The sequence below is a fragment of the Microtus ochrogaster genome, assembly GCF_000317375.1.
Source record: "Microtus ochrogaster isolate Prairie Vole_2 chromosome 14 unlocalized genomic scaffold, MicOch1.0 chr14_random_3, whole genome shotgun sequence".
Lineage (NCBI taxonomy): Eukaryota > Metazoa > Chordata > Mammalia > Rodentia > Cricetidae > Microtus > Microtus ochrogaster.
The window spans coordinates 12,791,126-12,814,641 of NW_004949098.1; the positions used below are offsets into that span (position 1 = coordinate 12,791,126).

At 38.3% G+C, this 23,516-nt stretch overlaps 1 protein-coding gene across 1 annotated transcript in view; it reads left to right on the forward strand.

Moving 5' to 3' along the window:
* The window catches only part of Rmnd5a (required for meiotic nuclear division 5 homolog A), a 72,893-nt gene that overhangs the window by 31,019 nt on the left and 18,358 nt on the right, over positions 1-23,516 (forward strand). The window lies entirely within an intron of this gene.

Sequence of the window (23,516 nt, forward strand, 5' to 3'; positions counted from 1 at the left end):
AAAAAAAAAAAAAAAGAACAAGATAACCAAAGTAGAGTCAGGGCTTTAAAACTTGGAAGATCTGAAATCGGTATTTATGTTTGGGAATAATCCATGTGGTGTTTTAATTATTAAAACAGGCAATTGTATTTTGAGGTTTGAGTGGAGGTTATTGCATAGTTTTCTACATTTGATAACTTCTTTTTAAAATTTGAGTATTTCTAGAACTAGCCCAGATGAGCAGTTGAGGGCTCTTATGTTAATGTGTGTTTTCTGATTTCTGTGCAAAAATTAAAAATATTGTGTATGAGGACTACTGGTTTTAGTTTGCTTTTGGAAAAGGGGTATCGTTATTCATAGCCCTGACTGGCCTTGAACTTGTGATTTTTCTGTCTCTTAGTACCCCAAGTGCTGGGATAACATGTTTAACGTATAGTGTGGGTTTTTGGGTTGTTTTAGATTGTGACACATGTAGGAGTTAAATTTAAATAAGTATCTGTGACTTTTTGTTTACAAAATTAATATTTACTCTTAGATAAAGAGTGAAGGAGCCCAAGTACAGAAGTGTGCTGAGCTTCCCAGTTCTGCAGTGATAAGGGTTGTTCTTCAAGAGATGTTTTTTTCCTCCAGTTGTTTTTTGAGGGTGTTCACCTAGTTTATATTGATTGCTTACTGTGTGACTGTGCTGAGTATTTGAACTCCTTTAGCTTTAGAACTGCTCACCACTTTTCCTTTTGGAGAAGGAAAGGCTAAGTGATTGGAAACTGTCTTTGCAGTTACTGCAGTAACTAGCATTCAAAAGCAAAGTGCTGCGTCCTGTGAAGCCAGCTGCTTCCTTGCTAAAACATCAGAAAGAATATTACCTGTTAGATTTGAAACAGTTGGGATCTGGCTTCAACTTTATGCATTTATGGGAAAAAATTTGTTTTTATTTTACTTTTTAAAAAAACATTTCAGGAGTGCTTTTAAAAGCTTTGAGTTGCCTGTGACTCTGAGACAGTTCATGAGCAACTGATCAAAGTAGAAGGTGGTTCCATGAGCATGGAATCAGTGTAAGAGATTGTTGTAGAAAAAACAATATTCACAAGTTAAAAAGTTTGATTCTGGCCTCCCTTCAAAAACATTACTTTGAGAAGCAAGTGGACTTATGTGAATTGAAGGCCAGCCTGGTCTACAAAGAGTTCCAGGATAGCCAGGGCTGTTACATAGAGAAAACTTGGTCTTGAAACCGCTCCCCCCAATTACATTGTTAAGTCTTTATTTTATATGAAACTGTTGTAGAAGATTAAGATGTGTTATATTTATTTATCCTTTGGAATATTTGTTTAATGATGCAGCGATCTGTTCATTTTTTTTTATGTTGCAGTAGTTTAAACTCTGAAGCTATGTTGCTGTGCCTGTCTAAAACACATGATTGGTCTAATAAAGAGCTGGACGGCCAATAGCGAGGCTGGAGAAAAGGATAGGCGGGGATAGCAGGCAGAGAGAATAAATAGAAATCTGGGAAAGATGAAGGAGCAAGAAAAGAAGGGGCTAGCCATCCACCTACACAGCCTCTATGTAGAAATAGAGAAAGGCAAAATCCCAGAGTCAAAAGTGGATGGGATAATTTAAGAAAAGCTGGCTAACAACGAGCCAAATTAAAGCTAGGCATTCATAAGTAATAGTAAGTCTTCGTGTGATTTATTTGGAATCTGGTTGGCTGCCCCCAAAAGAGTTAAGAGTAGAAAACAGCCAATAACATGAAACCTCTATATTTGAGTTTAGGGTTAACATTAATTATCCCAAATACATGTACCAGGTTTAAAAAGAATTAGAAGGCACAGTAAAGTAAAAATGTAGTGTGAGATTTCACTTCCTTACTGTAATTCACCCGGTATCTCACCACATAGCCAGTCACCATTAACCTTTTCTTGTGCATCCGTCTGGATAAGTAAGTCTTCAATGCTATAGATATTATATTGGTTGTGGGATGTCTATATGTCTGGGTCTGTTGTACAGGTGATTGCATACTGTTCTATATCTTGTGTTTTTTTTTTTAACTTGAAAAAAATCGAACTTCTTGCCTATATTGGAATAGACAAAAAATAATTTTTTGTTTCGTTTTTCTCAAGTGGCTGCATAGTATTTGAGTTTATACCTGGATTTTGTTTAACTTCTTTTGGTTAAATTTTTGGTTAAGCCAAAAGTAGTTAAATAAAACTCAGGTATATTGATATTTGCTAGTTTCAAGCATTTTATATAATAATCAGTACAGCAGTGATTAATTTCTTTTATTTTCATTGTGCGTTGCTCAGTCTGTAGGGTGCCTCCCTAGAGCATTGGGTCATGGTACATTTAAAACTTGGATTGAGTTTTTTTTTTTTTTTTGGCCAGGGTTTCCTCTATACAGATTGTTCCAAAATAAAATGACACCATAGGTATAAAGAGTCCGTCCCTTCCGCCGGTGATGGTGGTGCACACCTTTAATCCCAGCACTTGGGAGGCAAAGGCAGAGAAACCCTGTCTGGGGGTAGGGTGGGCGATAATAATAATAATAATAATAATAATAATAATAATAATAATAATAATAAAAAATAAAGTCTTTGCAAGTTTGATAACATGTATGTTGTAGGAAAGTGATGGAGGAAGGTCATTGGTTAATTAATAAACTGCTTGGCCTGATAGGTTAGAACATAGGTGGGTGGAGTAAACAGAACAGAATGCTGGGAGGAAGAGGAAGTGAGGCAGAAGCCATAGCTCTGCTCTCCAGGGCAGACAAGATGAAGCAAGCCGCCAGGTCAGACATGCTGAATCTTTTCCGGTAAGACTGGTGCTACACAGATTACTAAAATGGGTTAGGCAAGATAACTCACCACCTCATGGTGCTACACACATTAATAGAAATGGGCCAAGCAGTGTTTAAATGAATACAGTTTGTGTGTTGTTATTTTGGGGCATAAGCTAGCCAGGCGGCCGGGAGCTGGGTGGCAGGAACACAGCCCGCAGCTCCTTCAACAGGAAAGACAGCATCTTAGTATATTCAGTTTGCATTTGTCTTATAAGGAGTTTACCTGTATCTTCTGTAGATAGGCTTAATGCATTCATGCCGGCCCACATGCAGTCTTTTGGCTCTGGGGGACGTCTTAAGAATCACTACTGATGATAGGTGACCATCTTAGATTATAACATGATTTCCCAGGACCTGTAAGAGCATTCCTCCACTGCCTCTGTAGTTGCAAGATCCTCCACAGGACACCTTGAAGAACCAAAAATAAGGAGGAAGAGAGAAAAGTAAAGGTTGCAGATTTTTTCACATACAATAGGAAAATACTGCTTTGGTTTATATAGCTTATGGGTTTTTGGTGGGACAGACTACCAACAATACCGGGCAGGTTGCCAAATCTCTTAAGGCCAGAGATTAGGTAGGGAAGGGGAAAGTCAGAAGGGAGTGAGATGAGACTGACTGCCTTTGTGGTTTCATGGTATAATATTTGAGGGAATCCTTATTAGACCTAAGAGAAACTATAGTTTGAATTAATAAAATACAGTTTTTTTTAAAAAATAGAAAGCAGGATAGAAAGTGAAAATGGAGGAAGCAAGTGGAAGCACCTGATGATTGGAGATTTGAATAATGGACTGAGTGTACAGCAATTCTGGTTGAGGCTAGAAAGATGGTTTAGGAGCTCAGAACACTCATTTGCTCTTTCAGGGGACCTGGGTTTAATTCTTGGCACCCACGTGGTGATTTACAACCAATTGTGACTCCAGTTCCAGGGCATTTGACTCCCTCTTCTGGCCTCTGGAAACCATACTTGTACATGGTACACAGACATACATGCAGGCAAAGCATTCATACAAAAATAATTTTTTAAATTTTAAATAGTTAGTGATGTCCATTTCTTGCTCTTCACTTTGAAGCTTTTCACAGGTGAGCAGCCTTTCACTTTAGGCAGCTCTCAGTAGCCACAGACAGCAGAGGAAACAGGGCTCTCATGGGGAGACATTGGAGAAGGACATCCAAGGTTGAACAAGTTGGATTTTTCCCCCTAGAGTTTGAGTTCCTTCTCCTTACCCAATTAATTGACTTTAATTCTGAGAAGACCAAAAAAGAAAGATGATCCATTTAAACTAATTCTGTTTATATGCAAAATGATGGAGAAAGAACACTTCAATTAAAAAGAGGCTAATTAAAAAGAGTGGGGTATGGTGCACACACCTAATCCTAGCACTTGTAAGGTGGAGACATGGAGATCAAGAACTCAAGGTCATCGTCAGCTGTGTGGGAAGTTAGAGGCCAGCCTGGATTACCTGTCTCAGAAAACAGTGTAATGAGGTGTCAGTGACAAGGTTACAGAAAAGTAGGGAGTCTTGAAGACAGAAGAAAACATTTGAGGTGGCAACATCTTTTTCTGTTTCAAATTTACTGCTCATGAAAGTTTATAGAAAATTCAAGCCTGGTCCTCAGGAAAAGAATATGCATAATCTAACTCTGTCCTACTGAGGGCTTTGTATCAGAACAAAGTGGGCCTGTATGTCTGAGAACCGCATGTGCAGTTGAGTCTCTGCGAGTTTGAGTATTTTTTGTTCTTGTGAGATAGGGTCTCAGGTATCTTTTAAGTTGGCCTTGAATTTCTGATTGTCCTGCCTCTACCTCCCAAGTACTGGGATCAGTGGTCATCTTGTTTGTGTTTGTATCATTCACATGTGTAATACTCTTAATCTCCTTTTCTTCCCCCTGTTTTTTTTGAAACAATTTCACTAATGCTATCTATATAGCCCATACTGGCATTAGCCTCCTCAGTGTTGGGAATACAGGCATGCACCACCACATATGACTGAGTTCTTTTAAAGAAAAACAATTAACATGTTATTTTGTGTGTGCCTATGTACATGCATATATAATTTATAGAAGTTTGTTCTTTCTTTTTCCCATATGCGCCCTGGAAATTTCATTCAGATTGTCAGTCCTGGTAGCAAGTGTCTCTACCCACTGAGTAATCTCACCTCTTTGTTTAATTTCTTAAACAACTAACAAAAAGGACAAAGGCTAGAGAGATGGCTCAGCAGCTCAGAACACTTAACTGCTCTCTGAAAGGACCCACGTTTAATTCCCAGCACCAACGTTGGATGGCTCTCAACCTTCTGTGACTCCAGCTGCAGGGGATCTGACACTCTTAAAGACTGCACTCATGTGTATATACCCAAACATAGACATAATGTAAAAAATAATAATAAATTCTTTTTTAAAAGATACATCTCTCTGAGATGAAGAAAACATAAGTACTTCTAACAATGGAATTATCCAGTAGCCAAGATTTCTCTATTTGAAAATACCCCGTTTTGTGGAAAAAAATTCATACACTATATTTTGATCATGTTTTTCTCCCTCTCTCAGTTCTGCCAAGATCCTCCCAGTCTCTCTACCTATTCAACATTGTGTCCTGTTTTTCGCAAAACAAGAACACAAGAAGCACAGATCCACAAAAACACACTAAAAAGGAAACTTGAAACAAAATAAGCAAAAGATAAAAAATAAACCCAAAAGTGCCAAAACAGCTGTGTGGTGGCAGTGGCTCACACCCATAGTTCCAACACACAAGAGGCCGAGGCAAGCAGATCTCTATGAGTTCAAAGCCAGCGAGCTCCAGGACAGCCAGGGCTACACAGAAAACCTTGTCTTGGAAAGACAAAGCTAAAACAAAGCAAAATAAAACAAAAAAGTCTACAAAAAATACTATTAAGTTTTTGTGTTTGTATTGGCCAACTACACCTGTACATGGGGCATCTATCTCACTGCCTGCACATTGTCCAGCTGAGGGTACCTGTGTTCATTTCCACCTACTGACAGAACTGCTGTGATTGGGTGAATGAGACAGTCATCTGAGTATAGCACTGTATCATTGGGAGTCATTTTAATGCTACACTTCTGTAGCAGAGTAATAGTAGATCTCTGGTTCTTGGCCGTGTTGGATCAGTTTCCATCTCATGTAGTAGGCCTGAAATGCAATTAGAAAGCCATCGATTGTACCCATAACATTTGTGTTGTTATAGCACCGACACACCTTGCAGGCACATCGTAAAACTTAGCTCCAGATGGGTCAAGGACCTTAATGGAGTTAAGCCGGGTAATAATACGGATCTATTTACAGAATTCTACACCTTCTACATGCAGCCATCTAGTTTGACCAGAACCATTTTTTAAGTCTTTTCTCTGGTGCATATTTTTTACTTCTTTGCTTTTTATAAAAAATGTGCAGAATTATGTCTGGGTTTTAATTTTGATTGATTGGTCACCATGGATAAAACCTTATGCCAGCTTCCACATGTTACTGAAGATTATTTTTTCAATTTCTGTGAAGAATTGTGATATAATTTTGATAGTGATTGCATTGAATCTGTAGATTGCTTTTGGTAGGATGGCCTTTCTCATGATATTATTAATACAGATCCATAAACTTGGAGAGCTTTCCATCTTCTGGCATCTTAAAGTCTTTATTATACACATCTTTGACTTGCTTGACTTATTCCAAGATCTTTTTCTTTTTTCCCCCCCTTTTTTTTTTTGAGGCTATTGTGAAAGGTGTTGTTTTCCTGATTTCTTTCTCAGTTATTTATACATAGGAAGGTCACTGTTTTGTGCATGTGTATGGGGGGGGTGTATGTTAATTTTGTGTCCTGCTATAGCAGATGCCAGCTATAGAAGTTTCTGGGTGGAGTCTTTAGGGAATTTTATGTATAAACTCCTATCATCTGCAAACAAAGATACTTTGACTTTTTCCCTCCTTGATCTCCTTCAGTTGTCTTATTGCTCTAGCCGAGTCTTCAAGTACCATATTGAAGATATATGGGGAGAGTGAACATCCTTCTCTTGTTCCTGATATTAGTGGAAATACTTAAGTTTATCCCCATTTAGGTTAATGCTGGTTGTGAGTCTGCTGGAAATCACCTTTATTGTGTTGGGGTGTCCCTGTACCCATAGTCTCTCCAGCACTATTATCCTGAAGAGATGCTGGATCTTGTCAGAGGCCTTTTCTGCATCTAATGAGATGATTGTGTGGTTTCTGTCTTTCAGTCTGTTTATATAGTTGATTGTTTGTTGATTTATACGTGTTGAACCATCTCTGAGATGACTCCAATGTGATCATGGTGGATAACCTTTTTGATGTGTTCTTAGATTTGGTTTGCAAGTAATTTGAGAAATTTTGCATCTAATTTTCTTTTTTGTTAGATCTTTGTGCAGTTTTGGTCAGGGTCATAGTGCCTTCATAAAAAGAATTAGTAACTGTTCCTGCAATTTCCATTTTTGTGGAAGAATTTGAGGATTATTATTATTTATTCTGTGAAGGTCTGGTGGTATTCTAAGTTGAACATTCTGGCCCTGGATTCTTTTTGTTTGTGAGCTCTGTAGTTACTGCTTCTATTTCACTAGGGGCTTGTAGTTTAAGTTGCCTATTTGACCTTGATTTAATTTTTATATCAAGTAATTCGCCCATTTTTTTTTTTTTTTAGTTTTTACAATTTTGTGGAGTACATATTTTTGGAGTATGTTCTTATGATTCTCTGCATTTCCTTGATATCTGTGATAATGTCCCTCTTTCATCTCTAATTTTATAAATTTGACTCTCCTCTGTGTCTTTTGTCTGATTTGGCTAAGACTTTGTCACTTGTTGATTTTCTCAAAGAAGCAAGCCTTTCATTGATTCTTTGCAAAAGTTTTGTTTCCCTGTTTCTATTTCATTGATTTCAGCCCTGAGCTTGATTATTTCTTGCCTTTTCTTTTTGAATAATACATCTTCTTGTTCTAGAGGTCTCAGGTATGTGTTGTTCATATGAGAGCTATCTTTTTTTTTTTTAATGTAGGCACTTAGTGCTGCGAACTTGCCTCTTAGAACTGCTTTTATAGTATCCTATAGGTTTACCTGTGTTGTGTTTTCCTTTGTACTCAGTTCCAAAATTTTTTCGGTTTTCTTCTCAATTTTTGTCTTTACCCATTTTTCATTCAGTATTGAGATTTGTTTTGTGTCCTAGTATGTGCTCAATATTTGTAAATAGTTCTAATAAATGCTGAAAAGAAAGTATATTCTTTAGTATGTAGATGGCATGTTCTATAGATGTGTCCTGGGGTCCACTTAATTTATGGTATTTAGCTTCAGGATTTCTCTGTTTAGTTTTTGTCCAGATGTCTGTCTTGTTTGTTGGTGAGAGGGGGGTGTTGAAGTCACCCACTATTATTGGGTGAGGGTCAGTATGTGATTTTAGCTGTAGTAATGTATGAACTTGGTGTCCTTGTGTTTGTGGATAGTTGTTTAGAATTTTCCCCTTTGGTGAGTGTATAATGTCCTTTCCTACCTGTTTGATTAGGTCGAGTTTGAAGTCTTTTGTCAGATACTAAAAATAGCCACAATTGCTTGCTGCTTGGGTTTATTTGTTAGAAATACTTTTTCATTCTTTTACCCTGAGGTAATGTCTATCCTTCATGATGTGAGGTATGTTTCTTAGATGCCGTGAAAAGATGAGTACTATTTTTTAAAATTATTATTACTATTCAGATTTATAATTTTGTGCATTTTTGTCTGCATGTCTGTCTGTACATCATGTGCATGCTTGGGGTGCCTTTGGAGGTCAAAAGAAGGAATTGAGTCCCTTGGAACTGGAGTTAGATTGTTGTGAGCTACCATGTGGGAATCGAACCCAGATCCTCTTACAAGTGCAAAAAGTGCTTTTAACAACTGAGCACTTTTCTCCGGACCCTGAATCCTGTTTTATGATCCAGTCTTATTGGGATAATTGAGACCATTGTGTTGAGAGTTATCAATGAGCAGTGTTTATTGATTCCTGTTACTTGTTATAATGTGGGTTGTTTCTCTATACACACACTTTTCGATTTACTGTTCTGGGATTATTTATTCATTGTATATTCTTGGATATAGTTAACTTCTGCAAGCTGAAGTTTTTCTTCTAGTGCCTTCTGTAGATCTGGATAGGTAGATAGAAACTGCTTAAATTTGGTTTTATTGTGGAATATTTGTTTTCTTTTTCTGCCCAATTATTAGTGGTAGTTTTGCTGTGTGTAGTATTCTGGGCTGGCATCTGTGGTCTCAGGTTGTTGAATATTGTCCAGGCCCATTGGTTTTCAGAGTCTCCACTAAGAAGTCAGGTGTATTCTAGTCGGCCTGCTCTTATATGTGACTTTGTCTTTATCCTTTGCCTCTTTTAACATTCTTTTTGTTGTTGTTGTTCTGTATGTTTAGTGGTTGTTGGGTGTCATGGGTAATTTTTTTCTGGTCCTCTCTGTTTTGTGTTTATGCTTTGATAGGCAACTTCCTCTTTAGATGTGGAAAATGTCTTCTGTGAGTTTGTTTAAAAAATTACCTTGTTTGCCTTTGGCTTGGGTTTCTTTTCCTTCCTCTGTTCTTATTATTTGTAGACTTGGTCTTTGCGTTGTGTCCCAGATTTCCTAGTGCTTTGTACCTGGGTTTTTTTGGATTTAACATTTTCTTTGACTTAGTTATCCATTTCTTTTACTTTGTCTTCAATGCCTGAGACTTTCCTATGAGATTTTTTTATCTCCTGAATTTTTCATTTACAGTTTTATCTCTGTTTTGGTTTTCTTTAGTGATTCTGTTTGTACTTGAAATGTTTTCATTATTTCATTCCAGTGTGTTTCCATGGTCTTCATTAAGACAATTGTCCATATCCTCTTTAACATACATGATCAGTATTTTGAAGCCCCTGTCTTGTGCATCAGTTAAGTTGCATTTCTCGGGGCCTATTGCAATGGTTTTGTTTCTGGAGGAGGCATGTTGTCTTTGTTGTTCATATTTGTATTTGGGGGCTCAGATCTAGGTATCCGGACTTAGGATGTTTGATGTGTTTTTTGGTATAGGTATCTGGACTTGTCTTTTTTGGGTGGGTGTTCCATTTTTTGGTTGTTTTGCCCTTCCTGGATTCTAGTTCATTGTGGTGCTGTGGGATCCCTGGTTAAGAGTGCTTTTGTGGGTTAGTTTGGCAGGACACACAGATGGAATAGGAGGAAAGGCTGAGAGGGGCAGTGAGTCCCTGGGCCCACACCCAGAGGATTGTAATACTTTTGAATGAACTATTAGAGATTCATCTCCACAGCGAAGTTATGGGCTTGCTAGCTTTTTCTTGTTAAATTAATTTTGGTTTTTGAATTTTGAAGACATTTGGATTGCTCTATTAATAGCTTTCCTTTAAGTGCATACTTACAGGGCTGAGTATTGTCACTTAGTACCAAGAGTTAAAAAAAAAAAAAAGGAAGAGTAGAAAAAGTCTCCCCAAGAAAGACTAAAAATAGAAATGGAGGGTATTTGTAGCCTTTAACATGCTGGAAAGGTTATAGTAGTATATTTTGTAAGGCTTGGCCAGGTGCTTTTTTCTTTCATTGTTATTCTGAGTGATGAAATTTCTTAAAAAATATTTATTTATTGCATGTATAATATTCTGTCTGCATATATACCTGCAAGCCAGAAGAGGGCACTAGACCTCATTACAGATGGTTGTGAGCCACCATGTGGTTGCTGGGAATTGAACTTGGGACCTTTGGGAAAGCAGGCAATGCTCTTAATCGCTGAGCCATCTCTCCAGCCCCTAGAGTGATGAATTTAAGGGAGGCGAGGGAGCAGCAGAGCAGACTCTGAGAGAGCTAACCATATGAGTGAACGTGTTATTATTTTGGGGATGATGGGAATTACAGACACAGAACCTTAAGTGCACAGAGCCTTTCACAGGCTAAGCAGAGTGGAGTGCTGATGTTCCTGTCAGGTGAGTGTCTGTGTGGACTCCACCGATCAGTCACTAAGTAGCATTATTTTGTGGGTCTGTTTATGAAAGAGGCCCAAAAGTTTCTTCATTTGGAGAACATGGTGGCCAAAAAGTTGTGACATTTACATGTCCTTTGACAAGAGCAAAGTGAAGCTAGGATGAGCCCTCAGCCCATAGGAATAAAACGAAGGCAGAGTTGCTGCAGTCTTTTTGAATCTGAACTAACTGTGATGTAGCATGAGTAATAAAAACCCAGAGACAGACATTGGGATTCAAGCTGAAAATCAGAAAAGCAAAGCTGCCAAGCTACTAGAGAGCTCTTATCTCTAGGAAATCTTCAGACTGAAAACAGAGTGAGTTCCTGTTTCATCCTGCCTTGTATTCCTCTCTAGTGCTGGTATTAAAGGTGTGCATCACCACTGCCCGGCCTCTATGGCTAACTAGTGTGGCTGCTGGGATTAAAGGTGTGCGCCATCACTGCCTGGCCTGTATGACTGACTAGTATGGCTGCTTTGCACTCTGATCTTCAGGCAAACTTTATTTATTAAAATAAACAAAATACCACTATATTTCCCCTTTTTTCTCTAAAATTTAAAAAGGCTATAACTAATATAAGAAAAACTATATACAGTAAGTACAATAACTATACACAATATATACAGGCAGTAAGTACATCAACAGTGTCTAGTCCATTTTACTTTTGACAAATTCAGAGAAAACACTCCATTATCTATCCTGTTTTGTACCTAATTTACTTTGTATTATAACTTGCATTACCACCCAAAACTATCTTTTGATATCTTTCAACCTTATACACTTTACACTTCTTTAATAAATTTCTTTTCTGGGCCGCATAAATAAGGAAAACTATAACTATAACCATCTAGTCTTCAACTACCTCAGACACCCAAGAAGGAAATTATTGGGTCTGGGAATCATGCAAGGATGGGGAGACAGACCACCAAAGTCCAATAAACCAGAAAAGGGGGGGAAATTACCATGGGGCACACAAAGCTCATCAGCTATAGCTGGGACCACTGCTGGAATATCAGGCTCCTGGAACTGTGGCAATAGGAGTTGGTTTTTGAGCCTCCTCTTATAGTAAAGAGCTTTTACAACCTGTAGGTCAGACTTAAAGTCACGTTACATTTTAAGTTTCACAGCTTTTGGTTATAGGATGTTAGAATGGTAACTTGTGATGTTTGCGAAAACCCATGCCTGACACAGCGCTTTTTACTGTCCCTGAAAGAATGCAAAGCAAAAGAGTAGAGTTGCATAGGGGGACAGTTAAAAATCAAGGGAATACGAGCAGAGGGTCCCATAGAGGCAACAGTTAGAAGCTACCCTTTGTCTGCAGTACCTGCCTAGCAGGGAAACTAGGTGGCAAGAGACAATTGTTAAAAGTTTACCTCTGTCCACATGGCTGCTGGGGTGGCTGCCAGCTTTATTTTTTCGTATGGCAGTAATATGCTTTATATTGTAACAAGCAGAAAACTGTTTTTTTCTTAGAGTCATATACTGGAGCATTTTCTGTCTTTATTTGTACAGGTATACCTACCTGTGAGGGCCATAACTTCTAGTAAATGTATGATTTCCAAATCAGTTTTTTCCTAACTCAGAGCAGTTGCCTGTAGAAGGAACTGCGGGCAGGCCTGCTTTTTGTCCTGCCTGGCTCCCGCACGGCCAGCTTTACACCCGAAATAACAACACACAAATTGTATTCATTCAAACACTGCCTGGCCCATTAGCTCTAGCCTCTTATTGGCTAACTCTCACATCTTGATTAACTCATTTCTAATAATCTGTGTACCACCATGAAGTGGTGGCTTACTGGGAAGATTCTAACCACTGTTTGTCTTGGGTAGGAGAAGCATGGCGGCTGACTTACTTCCCTTCTTCCCAGCATTCTGTTCTGTTTACTCCACCCACCTATGTTCTGACCTATCAGGCCAAGCAGTTTCTTTATTAATTAACCAATGAAAGCAACACATAGAAAGAAGACCCACCTACATCAGTTGCCCATTGAAAACCTGAACAGGTATCAATGGTGTGATGTACCATTGTGTTTTCCAAAATAGAACACATTTATCTGCCAGATTTCATTCCTTTGAGTACCCTTTGGGTTGCTTCCTGCAGATAGTAGTGTTTGTCGTATAAAGCACAAGTAGGACATTTCCTTGTAATTTCCATGGCTTGTTGCCACATGATGGAAATCTTTTTTTTTTAACCTTTGCTGTTGATGTGATGTTTTTAAAGAAATTCTGAGGTCTTCAGCACATTTCCAATCAATAATTGATCGATTTCTGCATTGCCTTGTGCTAGAGGACCTGGCAGATCTGAATGGGATTGGGTATGTTATGTATATGAAATGATTCCTATTCCTGGTTGTATCTTGTTGTCGGGAGCCAATTTCCTCCTAAAATCATTACAGGAACCATCACCCTGGGGAGCCTGCAGAGAACCCCACACCCCTAATTGTGTTAGGAATCGTTCTATTGACAGAGCCTACCCCACACCCAAATTGGCTGTTAATCTGTTAGCGGAACCCGCCCCACATTCCAAACTATCTAGAGAACTAGGTGTGTCAACTCCTAGTTGGGACTTCCTGGCCTGCGTGACCTGACCGAACGTAACCTCCTGAACCATGTGACCAACGTGAACCACACGGCAAGAGCCCAGGCCCCTGTGGCCTCCCCCCAACTCCTTACCCTATATAAGCTGTACCCCATCTCTAATAAACGGAGGCTCTGACAAACCTAGCATGGCCTCCTTCCTCTCTCTCAGCCCATATCTTACAGATAGTGCCTCTCCGGGACCCTGGAATAACTGAACTGCAGGGTGGGTTACAACCCCTAGACTAAGTAACCTACCCAAAAGCGGTTTACATCTTGTAATTGAATAAATAATAAAGTCAATTTTGTATCATCTGGTATAAATTCAGCAACTTTAATATGCATAACAATTCTTTCTGCATATTGCCAGTTGGTAACTATGTTGAGAAGTTCTTTAAAATCCTTTAGTACCATAAGAATAGCATATAGCCGGGCGATGGTGGCGCACGCCTTTAATCCCAGCACTCGGGAGGCAGAGACAGGCAGATCTCTGTGAGTTCAAGACCAGCCTGGTCTACAGAGCTAGTTCCAGGACAGGCTCCAAAGCCACAGAGAAACCTTGTCTCGAAAAACCAAAAAAAAAAAAAAAAAAAAAAAAAAAATCATATAATTCTGATTTTTGGACAGAGTCGGAAGGGTTTGATCCACATTACTTAAATTTTCTGATTTGTAGCCTGCCTTTCCTGATTTATTTGCATCAGTATAACTGTAGAGCCTCCAGTTATTGGTGTGTCCTGTACAATGTGAGGAAGGATCTACCTAGTTCTCTTTATAAGTTGAATTATCTTGCTTTTTGGGATGTTTCTTGTTAATATCTCCCCAAAAATTTACTGCAAGCTCTTTGTCAGGGTTCACTTTCTGCCCATAATTTTGTCAATTTCATCATTATCAAAAGATACTATGATTTATGCTGGGTCTATTCCTGCTATTTGATGAAGTCTCGATTTTCCTTTTAGAATTAATTCAGAGTCTTTTTCCACATAAGTTTTAAATTTTTTTGTTCTGTTTATGTGGTAAAAAGATCTATTAAAGATAATACCTTCCCTCTGCTTTAAAATTGCTATAGGGGAATGCTTAGAGGGTAATATGACCAGAATGCAGTTAAGATTTGAATCCACACAATCTACATGTGCCTTCTGTAATTTATCTTCTATCAAAACCAATTCTTTCTCAACTTCAGCTGATAATTTCCTAGAATTGTTTAAGTTCTTGCCATCATCTAAGGTTTTGTTTAAATTAATTAGTTCATCAGTCCCCTCTCCCCCAATAGCGGGCCTTAAATGGGAAATATCTCCTAGCAATCTTTGGGAGTCATTAAGAGTCTGCAATTGATCTCTCCTAATTTGCCCCTTTTGGGGTCTAACTTTTTGTAAACCATTTTATAGCCTAAATAATTAATAATAGAATCTCCTCTTTATGTTTTTTCAGGAACAATTTGTAATCCCCAACAAGGCAAAATATTCCTTACCTCTTCAAACATTCTTTCTAAAGTATCTATGTCTGAATCAGCGAATAAGATGTCATCCATATAATGGTAAACTATAGATTGAGGAAATTGCTTATGTATGATCTCCAGCAGCCTACCTACAAAATAAAGACATAGGATGTGGCTCTTTAACATTCTCCGTGAAAGAACCTTCCATTGATATTTCCTAGACTGAAAATTATTATAAGTTGACACTGTGAAGGCAAATTTTTCTCTGCCTTTTTCTTGTAAAGGTATAGTGACGAATCGGTCTTTTAAATCAATAGTTATAAGAGACTGTCCTTTCGGTAATAGAGAAGGCAAAGAAATGCCAGACTATAGAGAGCCCATTGGCTGAGTCACCTTAATAACAATTCTTAAATCTGTTACCATTCTCCATTTTCCAGATTTCTTTTTAATAACAAATACAGGAGAATTCTGAGGACTGTTTGATTCTTTAGTATGTTGAGTATCAAGTTGCTCCTGTACCAGCTGCTCTAAAGCCTGCAGTTTCTCTATTGGTTCCCCCCCCCCCTCTCCCATCGTGGATCAAGATGTAAGCTCTTAGCTACACTTCCAGTGCCAAGTCTGTCTGTCTGCCTGCCTGCCTGTCTCTCTCTCTCTCTCTCTCTCTCTCTTTCTTTTGAGCCTCTCCTGGAACTAGCCTTGTAGACCAGGCTAGCCTCGAACTCACAGAGATCCGCCTGCCTCTGCCTCCCAAGTGTAGTTTCTCTATTGTTAAAGGCCATTGCTTAACTCATATAGGTTTGTCTGACAACTGTTTTAAAGGTAGAGCTGCTGTACCTTTGGATGATCAGCAGCTTCTATGCCCTGTTCTTGAATAACCTGAATAGCCAGTGACTGTTCTTTAAAATATCTTGTAAAAAATTTCCCAGAAACATATGTTAATTTTTAGTTTGTTTCTAAGATTGAGAGAATGTTAATCTTAGTATTCCATTGCTGTAACAAATCATGTCCCCACAAATTCATTGCTATGTTAGCAATATACGGCCTTAGTTTTCCTCTCTATCCTTCTGGCCTTATGCATTCAACCAATCTCATGCTCTGTTATAGCTGAAAAGTTCCATTCCCTAAAAGCTGAACATTTACCTCCTGAAGAGGCCAATTTGGATACCAAGATTCCAGTCAAACTATTGTTATGTCCATCCGCACCTGTGTCTACCAATGACAATGTCATTTCTTTGTATTTTTAATTTTGGTCTTTGTTCATTTATAGAAGTTTGCCAAAATACCCACTTTATGGTTTCTCCTGAATTTTTTGTTCTTTCTTCTATAGTTGTTCTATTATCCACAGCAGTGTGGTTTCTTACAAATAGGCATTATGTTCTTTAATTGATCTGAGAAGAATTTCCCTTATGATGGCAGAAAATGACTGAACCAGATTTGGTATAGGTTCAAGAACTTTGCTCTCGTGGCAAAGGGTTACCTTGTATATCTCTTATTCATCTACATTCATTAGTCCAGTGCCTGCTTTTGCCACCTTCTGCATAATCCAGAAGGGAGGAGCATTCTGTTTTGGATTATGTTTAGAATAAACATTCTTTCTGGGAACACCCTCTTTACAATTTATTTTAAGGTGACTTTGTTTGACACAGTTATGATACTTGATATTTCGATTTTTCCTCAAACCTCTGGAAATCACCTCACCTATCCAAGCATCATCTTGATCATGAGAGTCAATGTTGATTGTATCTCAGATCCATTTTTCCAAGGGTACTGACCTTGCCTTTAAAGACCTAATTATCCTCTGCATTGAGAATTAGCATTTTCAAAAATAAGGGATTCAATTATTATTTGTTTAACTTCTGAATTTGGTATCATAGTGCTGAAGTCAAATCAGCCAGCCAGTAGAGAGTTCTTACCTCTAACAAATCTTCAGACTGAGAAAAGAGTGAGTTCCTGTCTCATCCCACCATATAATCCTCTCTACTGCTGGTATTAAAGGTGAGCACCACCATCGCCTGGCTTCTATGACTGACTATTTGGGCTGCTGGGATTAAAGGTGTGTACCACCACTACCTAGCCTGTATGGCTGCCTAGGCTAGCTTTATTTTTTAAAACACAAAATATCATGGACCTCTGAGGTAGCAGGCCTTAGCCAGGGACCTCCGCCAGAGCAGGCATGAGCCTACAACCTGCCTGAGCAGGCCTGAGTCAGCCACCTCCACAGGAGCAAGCTTGACCTCTACTGGAGCAGGCCCAAGTCTGACCTGTGGGTCCTGGCTTGAATCAGAACTTCCAAGGGAATAGGCCTGAGCCAGAGCAGGCAGGCCCAAGTCAGTGACCTTAGCAGGAGGAGCCCCAAGCAAGCTGCTCGAACGACCCCCAGTATGGATGAGCAACTCATGGGAGGACTGAGTGACCTAGGGTTACTGGAACTGTTGCCCTGAGGAGCAACCATCTGAGCCTTGGATCTGCTGGCACTGGGAAGAGTAATCATCAGAGACACAGCCCCAACTACACCAATCAGAGGAAAAACTGGGTAGACAAGGTAAGAACACACTAACACCACAAAGAGCAACATGGCACCAATAAAAATCAGTGGCCCTACAACAGCAAGACTTGAACAGCCAAATATAGATGAAGCAGAATAAAATGAGCTAAAAAATAACTTTAGGAGAACGTTTGAGGCCCTTAAAGAGAAAAAGAAAAATTCTCTCAAAGAAATGGAGGAAGAGACAAAAAATTGGAAGAAATCCACAAATCCCTTAAACAAAACCAAGAAAAAGCAATAAAACAGATGAAAGAAATAAATATCAATAAAAAAGTATATTATAAAAAGAAAACCAAAGCAGAGACAATAAAGAAAACACAAACTGAGGGAATTATAGAAACTGAAATTATGAGAAAATGATCAGGAACCACAAATGCAAGCATAAACAGCAGAATATAAGAGATGGAAGAGAGAATTTCAAGCACTGAAGATACAATAAAGGTAATAGACTCATTGGTCAAAGAAAACATTAAATCTAACAAGCTTAATACAAAATATCCAGGAAATACAGGACACCATTTAAAGACCAAACCCGAGAATAATAGGGATTGAAGAGAAGTCCAACTCAAAGGCACAGAAAATATATTCAGCCAAATCATAGAAGAAAACTTTCTCCACCAAAAGAAAGATACGCCTATGAAGCTTACAGAACACCAAATAGACTGGTTCCCTCACCACATAATAATCAAAACACTAAACATACAGAATAAAGAAAGAATATTAATATAAAGGCAGACCTATCAGAATTATACCCGATTTCTCAGTGGAAACAATGAAAACCAGAAGGTCCTGGTCAAGTGTTATGCAAACATTAAGAGACCGTGGATGCCAGCCCAGACCACTATACCCAGCAAAGCTTTCAGTCACCATAGATGGCCAAAACAAGATATTCCATGACAGAACCAGATTTAACCAATACCTAGCCACAAACCCAGCCCTATACAAAGTTTGAGATGGAAAACTCCAACTCAAGGAAGTTGGCTACATCCATAAAAATACAGCCAATAGATGATCTCACAGCAGCAAATCCCAAAGAAAATACACAGAATAATATCACTAACAATGAAAACTAAAATAACAGGAGCTAGTAATCCCAGATCATTAATATCCTTTAATATAAATAGACTCAACTCACCTATAAAAAGACACAGGCTAACAGATTGAATACAAAAACAGAATTAATCATTCTGCTGCATACAAGAAACACACCTTAGCCTCAAAGACAGACACCTCAGAGTAAATAGTTGGGAAAAATTTTTTCAATCAAATGGACCTAAGAAACAAGCTGGTGTAGCTATCCTAATATCTAACAAAATAGACTTCAAACTAAAGTCAATAAAAACAGACAAGGACATTTCATATTAGTCACAGGAAAAATCCATCAAGAGGAAATCTCAATACTGAACATCTATGCCCCAAACACAAGGGTACCCTCCTATATAAAAGAAACACTTCTAAAGCTTAAATCACACATTAAACCCCACATACTAATTGTGAGAGACTTCAACACCCCACTCTAACCACTGGAAAGGTCTGTCAGGAAAATAGGAGAACTAACAGGTGTTATGACCCAAATGGACTTAACAGACATCTATAGAACATTCCGTCCAAACAGAAAAGAATATGCCTTCTCAGCATCTCATGGAACCTTCTCAAAAATTGACCACATACTAGGTATCAAAGCATACCTCAACAGATACAAAAATTGGAATAATCCCATGTACCTTATTGGATCACCATGGCTTAAAGTTAGAATTCTACACCAACACTTATTCCAGAAAGCCCACAAACACATGGAAATTAAGCAATGCACACCTGCCTGAATTATCAATGGGTCAAGAAAGAAATTAAAAACTTCCTGAAATTCAATGAAAATGACAATACAACATACCCAAATTTATGGGACACAATGAAAGCCGTGTTAAGAGGAAAGTTCATAGAACTAAATACCTACATAAAGAAGCTAGGAAAATCCCACACTAGTGAGTTAACAGAACATTTGAAAACTCTAGAACAAAAGGAAGCATACTTGCCCAGGTGGACTAGATGGCAGGAAATAATCAAATTGAGAGCTGACTCAGGAGGCAGAGGCAGGCAGATCTCTGTGAGTTCGAGACCAGTCTGGTCTACAGAGCTAGTTCCAGGACAGGCTCCAAAGCCACAGAGAAACCCTGTCTCGAAAAAAAAAATGAGAGCTGAATTCTACAAGATATAAACAAAGAAAATAGTACAAAGAATCAATGAGACAAAGAGTTGGTTCTTTGAGAAAATCAACAAAATAGACAAATCTTTATCCAAACTAACCAAAAGGCAGAGAGAATATCCAAATTAACAGAATTAGAAACAAAAAGGAGGTCATAACAACAGACATGGAAGAAATCCAGAAAATCATTAGGTAATATTCCAAAAACCTGTACTCTATAAAATTGGAAAAATTAAAGGTAATGGACAATTTTCTGGGTAAATACCACTTACCAAAATTAAGAACAGATAAGCAAATTAAATAGGCCTATAACTGCTAAAGAAATAGAAACAGTCATCAAAAGTCTCCCAACCAAAAAACCGCCCAGGACCAGATGGTTTCAGTGCAGAATTCTACAAGATTTTTTGAAGAAAAACTAATACCAATACTCCTCAAATTATTCACAATAAAAAAAGAAGGAACATTGCCAACCTCTTTTTATGAAGCTATAGTTACCCTGATACCAACATTACTAAGAAAGAGAATTACAGTCCAGTCTCACTCATGAACATTGATGCAAAAATACTTAATAAAATACTGACAAACTGAATCCAAGAACACATCTGAAAAATCGTCCACCATGAATCAAGTTGGCTTCATCCCAGAGATGCAGGGATGGTTCAACATATGAAAATCTGTCAATGTAATCCACCATATAAGCAAACTGAAAAACAGAACCACATGATCTCATTAGATGCTAGAAGCCTTCTACAAAATACAGCATCCCTTCATGATAAAGGTCTTGGAGAGAGCAGGGATATAAAGGATACCTAAACATAATAAACATAAATACAATAAGCCAACAGCCAACGTCAAACTAAATGAAAAGAAACTCAAAGTGATCCCACTGAAATCAGGAACAAGACATGGTTGTCTATTCTCTCCATATCTATTCAATAAAGTTTTTGAGGTCCTAGCTAGAGCAATAAGACACCAAAAGGAGATCAAGGCGATACAAATCGGAAAAGAAGTCAAACTCTCACAGTTTGCTGTTGATATGCTAGTTTATTTAAGTGACCCCAAAAATTCTACCAAGGAACTTCTACGACTCACTTTCAGTAATGTAGCAGGATACAAGATTAACTTAAAAAAAAATCAGTTGGTATAGGAGGTCCTTTTTTCTATTTGTTGCTTGTATTGGTTAATGAATAAAGAAACTGCCTTGGCCTGATAGGGGCAGAACTTAGGTAGGCTGAGAAGACAGAACTGAATGCTGGGAGAAAGAAAGTGGAGTCAGAGAAAGCAGCTATGGATCCTCTGCCTGAGACAGACACCGGTTAGAATTTTACTTGGTAAGCCACTGCCATGTGGTTAATAGAAATGGGTTAAATCAAGATGTGAGAGTTAGCCAATAAGAGGCTAAAGCTAATGGGCCAAGCAGTAATTTAATTAATACAGTTTTTGTTGGTTATTTCGGGGCTGAGCTAGCAGGGCGGCTGGGATGAACAAGCAGGCCCTCCATGCAACAATCAGTAGCCCTCCTGTACACAGATGATAAACGGGCTGGGAAAGAAAGCAGAGAAACAACACCCTTCATAATAGCCACAAATAGCATAAAATATCTCGGAGTAACTAACCAAACAAGTGGAAGACTTATATGACAAAAACTTTAAATCTTTGAAGAAATATGTTGAAGAAGACACTAGAAAATGGAAAGATTTCCCATGTTCTTGGGTAGATAGAATTAACATAGTAAAAATGGCACTCTCAGCAAAAGCAATCTACAGATTCAATGCAATGCCCATCAAAATCTGAGCAAAATTCTTCACAGACCTTGAAAGAACAATTCTCTACTTCATATGGAAAAGAAAAAAAAAACCAGTCCTGTACAATATAAAGGAACTTCTGGAGGCATCACAATTCCTGGCTTCAAACTCCACTACAGACCTGCAGGACTGAAAACAGCCTGGTATTGGCATAAAAACAGACAGACCAATGGAACTGAATCGGAGACCCAGATACCAATCCATACACCTAAGATCACCTGATTTATGACCAAAAGGCAAACAATATACAATGGAAAAAAGAAAGCATATTCAATAAATGGTGCTGGCATAACTGGATATCAACATATAGAAAAATGAAAATAGATCCATATCTATCGCCATGCACAAAACTCAAGTCTAAATGGATCAGAGACCTCAACATAAAGCCAATCACACTGAAGGTCTTAGAAGAGAGAGTGGAAAGTATACTTGAACACATTGGTACAGGAGACCACTTTCTAAATATAACCCCTGTAGCACAGACGCTGAGAGGAAAAAAATTAATAAATGGAACCTCCTGAAACTGAAAAGCTTCTGTAAAGCAAAGGACATGGTCAATAAGACAAAATGACAACCTACAGAATAGGAAAGGATCTTCACTAACCCCACATCAGACAGAGGTCTGATCTCCAAAACAGAAAAAAGATCACACAATCCAATAAAAAAATGGAGTACAGATATAAACAGAGAACTCTTAACAGATGAATCTAAAATGGCTGAAAGATACTTAAGGAAATGCTTAATATCCTTAGCCATTGAAGAAATGCAAATCAAGTAACTCAAATTTTACTCTTACCTGTAAGAGTGGCCAAGATCAAAAACATTGATGACATCTTACGCTGGAGAGGTTGTGGGGTAAAGGGAACAGTTCTGCATTGCTGTTGGGAGTGCTAACTGGTACAGCCACTTTGGATCAGTATGGTGTTTTCTTAGAAAATTAGGACCCAGCAATGCCAGTTTTGGGTATATACCCAAAGGATGCTCAATTGTACTACAAGGATATGTTCTCAACAATGTTCATAGCAGCATTGTTGGTCACAGACAGAACCCGAAAACAACCTAAATGCCCCTTGACCAAAGAATGGTTAAGGAAAATGTAGTACATTTATACAATATATTACTACACAGCAAAAAAAGATAATGACATCTTGAAATTTGTGGGCAAATGGATGGATCTAGAACACATCATTTTGAGTGAGGTAATCAGAACCAGAAAGACAAATATCATATGTACTCACTCATAAGTGACTTTTAGACATAAGCAAAGAAGAACCAGCCTAAATTCATAATCCCAGAGAACCTAGACAACAATAAGGACCCTAAGAGAGACATATATGGATCTAAGCTACATGGGAAGCAGAAAAAGAGATCTCCTGAGTAAACTGGGAGCATGGGGACAATGGGCAAGGGTTGAATGGGAGGCAAGAGGATAGGAGGCGAACTGAGAAAAATATATAGTTTAATAAAAAGAATAATTTAGAAAAACAAGGAGGATATGAGTCTGGCAGGAGATACGTTGAGGTAGTGGGGAATGGATATGATCAGAAGGCATTGTACACATGTATGGAAACTTAAAAGAATAAATAAAGCATATCATTTAAAATATATTTTAAAAGCAAAACAAAATAAAATATATCACTATACTGTAACACAGCCTGGGGCCGCATGTGTCCCACACAGCTATGAGTGGCCCAACACAAAATTTGTAAACTTACATATACACAAAGAACCCAGTTTCCTACCACAGAGACATTCATGCCCCTATATTTGCCACTGTAGCTAGGAAATGGAACCAACCTAGTCAAACCGATGCATGGATAATGAAAGTATGTTACAGATATAATGTAGAATATTATTCAACTCTAAAGAAAAAGAAATTTGCAGGAAAATGTGTAGACTTATGTAATATTAAATATGATCAGCCAATCAGAAAAAAATAGCAATTTTCCCTCTTGTTAATTCTTTTTTTTCTTTTTTTAAAATATTTATTTATTTATTATGTGTACAGTATTCTGTTTGTGTATATGTCTGCAGGCCAGAAGAGGGCACCAGATCTCATAGATGGTTGTGAGCCAACATGTGGTTGCTGGGAATTGAACTCAGGACCTCTGAAAGAGCAGGCAGTGCTCCTAACCTCTGAGCCATCTCTCCAGCCCCCCTCTTGTTAATT